At 31.0% G+C, this 6,806-nt stretch overlaps 1 protein-coding gene across 2 annotated transcripts in view; it reads right to left on the reverse strand.

The window, feature by feature from the left end:
* LOC129723338 (unconventional myosin-XV) overlaps nucleotides 1–5,633 on the reverse strand; it is a 545,387-nt gene extending 539,754 nt beyond the window's left edge. The window contains exons 1-2 of one of the 2 annotated variants that reach the window (XM_055677518.1): nucleotides 5,364–5,633; nucleotides 5,018–5,225 (exon numbers count right to left, since the gene is read on the reverse strand). The gene's annotated coding sequence lies outside the window, so the exon portion shown is untranslated. Of the gene's footprint in view, nucleotides 1–5,017 lie in introns of both variants that reach the window. The other variant, XM_055677517.1, reaches the window with a different exon arrangement.
* Nucleotides 5,634–6,806: the final 1,173 nt, after the last annotated feature.

The raw sequence follows: 6,806 nt of genomic DNA on the forward strand, positions 1-6,806 counted from the left end.
TTTCGGCTGTTGATCGGAAACTTTCGCCATCTTTGCCATCGAATACCCAGATTAGGCAGTTCGGCAATTTTATGATAGATTTTATGATTTTATGATTATCAGGCAACCAGAAATGGTTATCTGGATTAAAAATGGGGTTTGACGTCGGATTCTGGCCACTGGGTATAATCCAGGTTTCAAGAACCCATATTGATTGGTATTTGGCCATTCATAGGATGCCCCTCAAAAACGATCAGTTATAGCAACTGTGCTAAAGAATTTCTTTTTTACTGATAAGTTCATTCAAATTAAGGTATAAGGAACAACATTTGATTATAAATTATTTGACTTCTACTGACTAAAGTTGGCATAAACAATCTAAATATTTATACGCAGTATATGACTACAAATCGATTATACCACGATCAAAAACAATATAACAATAATAATATATTTTATATGGCCATTTTTGAAACTATCGATCTTACCGAGCGCCGGGCTGAAAAAGTTTCCTTTTGACCTCTACAATAAGCCACGAAAATTTGAAGTTGATCGGAGTTTATTTAATAGACCCACATAGCGCTTATATTTTAGAAATCGATTTATATGAAAATTGTACGGTTTTTTAAATTACTTTAACATATATCTCTCGCTAAACGTATTTAATTATATTTATTTTTTATAAAATAATAGTTTTATTATTCTAATTTAAGTTTAAAATGATCTATAACTTTTGATGTTTGTTAAAAAGTGCGGATTTAAGTAAGCTACCAGATATAATTGGCGCCGTTAAACATTAAATTGTATTTGTGCCGTGTCAAATAAATTATAGATGAAGAAAAAAAAAGTGCGGATTTTGAATGAGATGGATTTTTTTTCGGTATGAATCAACAACATGCAATATAAACTGAAGTTCGTCTCCATTATGAATTAAAACACGGTTACAATCTTTCAAAATTTACATCGAGTAATTTTTAGACAGACGTTTGCTATTTCTCATTATTTTTCTCTTTGGCTGGGTTCGGTTTTGTATGAAACGAAATGGGGTCACATACTAGTAACTGTTCAGGATTTAAATGTTTGAGATACTCGACAAAAACTACAAAAGGATCCCTTGCTTTCAATTGCCTGATCATTTTTCGTTTGATTTCAAGCGGAACATCTGAGTCTAAAAGAGCCAATCCAACTTATCCTAGGATAAAATACCACAAGTGATTCTTCATCACTTCATCACTACTTTATTAATCTCGGCACATGCGAAAGAATCATATAGAAAATTCATAACTCGATTAGGACATTGAATAGGCTTCGCACATCGGAAATGTACCTAAATGTAAAGTTTGACTATAAAAACAGAAACCTTTCGAATGCAATTTAATTCTTCTGTGGTCAATGATCGGAGCAAATTTATTTTCAGGCAGTAAACGTTTGTTGCCATGAAGCTTGCGTGGAATGAGTGAAAAAACGCCGCTCTACAACCAAGAAATATGAATGCCAACTCCAAGAGCTCTTTAAGGGAGCTGCATGGCCGCAAGTTTCTGAGTCCGATTGTATGAAAGTTCATAGATATGAAGAAGACGAGTAAGATTGGTTAGCTTTCGAGCGAGCAAATCACTTAAAAGAAAACAGCAACACAAACTTGTCTGAAATACTTCAATCCACTAGCGTATCATGAACATCTTTGGAGATATTTTTGCCAGAGCTTGAATACAAACTTTGAAACTTCAAATTTTTATGGCTTATTATTGGAGTAAAAAGGAAACTTTTTCCACCCGGCGCTCATCGAAATCGCATGATGTTGCAAAAAAGGCCACTCTAGTAGGTAGGCTAAGGTACAGCGCCTGAGTTATTTATCCAATCGTTTTGTTGTCAAAGAATGAATTGTATATTTTTGATCAAGCATTCCAATGAACGTAAGGTTTTCGCTGGAGAACCACGGACAAATTAATAAAAATGTGTATTTTCCTAAATTTCAATAGTTTTTCGAGCTTGAATTCAAAATAACTCGAGAACCAATGCCTTTAGAATGTTAACTACCAAGAGCTTTTTGATTCAAAATGACTCTCTGCATCTTTTAAAATCATCAGAATATAACTATTTTAAAAAATGTTTGAATTAGAATTTTCATAAAAAAATTAATCTACCATTAAAAAATAATTTTTCATTTCTCCATCCTGGACTTATTTTAAAAGTTGCGTTTTAACGTCAAGTTTATTTAAAAAAAAATAAAAAAAATCAACTCTTTTTTTTTAAATTGAAATTAAATGTTTATTCTTTTGGTCAAAAAATTTTGTTTTGTACAGTGTATAATTTTTTTATGATTCATTTTTAATTCCCTACAACTCATTCTCAGACAGTTTTTCTATACAACCAACGGTTTCTGGACTACAATGCTTCGAATAAAACCTATGCCAAAAGACATACGCCATTTTAGAATATAACTAATGGGTGTAAAAAATCTCTCCATCTGTGAAAAATACTCAGTTTGCTAAGCCAAATACATGTGCAAAGTTTCATTCAAATCAAAAATGGTCGATATTCGACCATCGGTCATTTGGGGCGATTTGTCTCCATAGTACTTAATCTTATTTTTAGAACCGTCTGACAGCGTAGCGTCTTATTTTTTAGAACCGTCTGACAGCGTAGCGTCTTATTTTTTAGAACCGTCTGACAGCGTAGCGGGAATCGTCGCTGAGTTACGCATATTAGATTTCAATAGGGCCAGTATCAAAATGATTGTTTATGTTACAAAAACAGCGCGTTGGATTTGTATCATGCTCTTAGCGATAATTTATAACAATAACAGAACATAGACCAAAAAAAAAATAATTCCCAGTGAAAATGACAAAATATTCAAACGTCCATAACTTTTTTGTTTTTCATTTTACCATCTCCAAATTTTGACAGATAGTGATAAATATTGTCGTCTTCAATGTGTAAAAAAATTAGATTTTTAAAAAGGTACTTTTTGAGATATTTAAGATTTTGTGACAATTTGGCCCAAAAAAAATTTTTCTACTGCGTATATATTTATTTAGAATCCCAATTTTATTACCTACAACTTGGCTGAAGACGCCATTTTAATCGAACAAGTCGTTTTTCTGATACAAAATGTAATTCATTCATCAGTCACATTTTTGGATAGGCCCTTTTGAAACAGCAGTCGTGAGTCTACATGAAGAACTGATAGTGTAGAATGACCTTTTCATCAACTGGAAACAACTGTGCAAAGTTTCAGCGGAATCGGAAATGGTCGATCAGTTTTTTTGATTCAGTTTTATTTTAAAATTTTCATTTCATTTTAATAAGTCTTGTACCGAAGGTTTCAGCAAAGTGTTTGCTCACAAAACAGTGTCAAAAGTGCTGTTTTTGCTTTTGGAAATTTGAAATACAGATGTTTCTGTATTATACAGATTTATTGACCACGGTACGGAAATGATACAGAATACAGAATTCATACAGAATTTTGATTTTTAATACTGATTTGTACAGAATTTCAGCAATCGAATTTTTTGAGTTTTGGTTTAAAATTGTGATGTTTAACAAAATGTTCGCACTATAGAACTGGTAGCTCTGCCTCACAAACATTTCATCCAAACACCAATTTCCAGTTTTTCGAATGCGTTTCCCCCATAGCCACCAAACTGGCCGATTCACTTAAGGCAATCCACGGGTGACTGCTTCAATGCTTGTACGTTTGTTATTGTTGTTGTTTTCAAGTTGTAAAATCAATATGCAGCCGAACACAAAATCTTTTAATGATAGAAAAAAAGTAATATTTTATTGTGGTTTAAAGGATTGCCACTTGCAATACTAGGGCAACCGATTAGACAACGTTTGTTTTTCACGCTTTTCGATTCGGATTGCATCCGAGTTGCGATTTCTCGAATATACCTGAGGTTGTCAAAAGTCTGACAGTTCGTTATGGAAATTTGTATAAGTGCGAGCAGGCCCTAAAATCTATTTCTTTGTCCAACGTGGAATATTTGCGGCTGATTGAATTTCTTGTATTTGCGTTGACGACAACCAACGCTCTTCTTTTGCCCTTTTATTACTTCTGTTCGACTTCAGCTGGGTGTCTGGAATTTAGCTAAGACGGAAATTGCTTCTGTTTGATTTCTTCTGGACTTCGGATATTTGGCTAAGCGGGACAACTTGGGAACAAAAATACCTGATTCGAATGCTTTCTCAGGTAAAAAAATCAGGAATTTTACACATCCTTTTTACGGTTTCAGACGAGGTTTAAGGTCGGATTCCAAGCCCACTTACTCTAAACCCGACCTTTGTACTTGTAGGCACACGAACAAAATACAGAAAAATACAGATTTTTTCACGGGTGCATACAGATTATTTGAAATAAAAACTGGCAGCTCTGGTTCCCGGAGACATGGTTCAGAACTGAGGCATTTTTCATACATTTCAACAGAATGAGAAGGTTACTTCCACAGGCGTGAGTGATACGGTTTTTTGGACCATAAGAAGAATTGAATGAAATTGAATAATTAACATGCTAAAACTTTAAGATCGATAAGAAAGTCAATTTTTCGTTCATTTTTTTAGTGCAAGAAGTTACATCATAGCTTAAGTGTTCGAGATTTGATGCAGTACGGTATTACCCGTGCTAAAAATCAGGAAATTATACTAGCAGGCCGTTTTAGCTGAGTTGTTGATTTTTCCCTGATATTTTCACTATCTCATCAAACTATCCGAAATATGTAAAACGGGTCTACCTAGTAGAGTTATGAATTCTGATACTTATGTTCGCATGATTCCCTCAAGACGATCCATCAAACCACTATTAAAGTTGGCTTGTAAGTAGATAGGTTTCTGAATACCTTTGATGCCACAATTATCGATTGAATGGAAAATTGAAATAACTACAACAATGTCAAGTTTTGGGTATCTTTGTCGGATACGTATAGTGTGGTGTTTTTGTCCAGCATATAACAAGTGAGGTAAAAAGCAAATATTTTTCAAAAATATATTTTAAGAAATATTACGGTAAAATGATCAAAATGAAAAAAGCACGGTACGTTACCTAAATATTTAGAGAAATTCCTTTCAGTATATACAAAAGCAGATACAATACAGGTATGTTGCTTAATATGCGGAATCGATGGTATGTAGTTTGTTGCTCGTTCGTCACCTCTCACTGTATACAAAGTGTGTATATACACAATTTTAGAACAACTATGTATGCTCGTATGAGTGTGGAGCGCAAAGGAATTTGTCACGTCACTTGTTTTCTATTAGATGTACAAAAACAGATTATGTGCATGCTATGAAAAAACTCACTATATTCAGTAATCCTTCAGATGCTATCCTTTTCTACAGTGATGAATAAAAAATGTAGCTACCCTAATTCACATATTTGTTATGTTAACCTTTTATTGCCACGTTATTCGAATGTCACAGTTACACAGAACTAATTTTAAGGTTTTACAAAATTTGCAAATATGACACATAGTAGCACAGAAGCACTCTTTCTAAATTATTTAGAGTTTATTCAAATCGAATTCAATTGAATCAATGTTTAAATGTACGGAAAAAACAACCCTAAATGGTTTTGGTGCTTAATACATTCAAAATTTAATCAGCTACAGCAATCTACTTTTTCTGTAGGCGACGTAACACTATCAAGTATTGAAATGAAACTGATGACACTAAGCAGCGACTTAAGCCTAGCGGTATGGATATAATGCAACAGAAGAGAAAAAGACTTGCCCGCCAGGTATGGAACAAACCTGGCGGGTTATTGATAGCTACGTTTTTATACACATTCAAAATCTTGACTTTGAATTTAATCATAATAAAGCAATTAAATAGCCAATTTGTTCATGTATATATATATATATATATATATATATATATAAATATATATATATATGTATATATATATTATATATATATATATATATATATATATATATATATATATATATATATATATATATATATATATATATATATATATATATATATATATATATATATATATATATATATATATTTATATATATATATATATATATATATATATATATATATATATATATATATATATATATATATATATATATATATATATATATATATATATATATATATATATATATATATATATATATGTATATGTATATATATATATATATATATATATATATATATATATATATATATATATATATATATATATATATATATATATATATATATATATATATATATATATATATATATATATATATATATATATATATATATATATATATATATATATATATATATATATATATATATATATATATATATATATATATATATATATAGTAACTGTTCGCTAACTGGGTGCTGTTTAACTGGGCTGCTTTTTAACTGGGCGTTCGCTAACTGGGCTATAGCCCAGTTAAATAGCAGATGAACGTCAAAAATCAGCGTTTGGCATAACGCTGTCAAAACGAGATAGGGGCTCATGAATAGTGAATTAAGATCGATTTTTTCAGTTCAATGGATTTTGGTTGTCATCACACCCCGATCAGAAGAGCATAACTAAAAAATTACAAAATTCTATCAACGTGAAATACAAATAACATATTTTGATACAATTTTGTAATTTTCCACATAATTTTAATAACAAAATTGAATCTGAATGAGTTACAATAACAAAACGTGAAATGAAGTAGTTCTGAAACAAGTCTAACTAATTTTTCGTTTTTATCAAAACCTGTTGTTTCCAACAATGTTTGTTATTAAATTGTTCTATATACTATCTTATTTTGTTAGAAAGCTGATATATTAGTAACAAATTTTGATATGTGTTTGATACT

The sequence above is a fragment of the Wyeomyia smithii genome, chromosome 2 (assembly GCF_029784165.1).
Source record: "Wyeomyia smithii strain HCP4-BCI-WySm-NY-G18 chromosome 2, ASM2978416v1, whole genome shotgun sequence".
In the NCBI taxonomy this organism is placed as follows: domain Eukaryota; kingdom Metazoa; phylum Arthropoda; class Insecta; order Diptera; family Culicidae; genus Wyeomyia; species Wyeomyia smithii.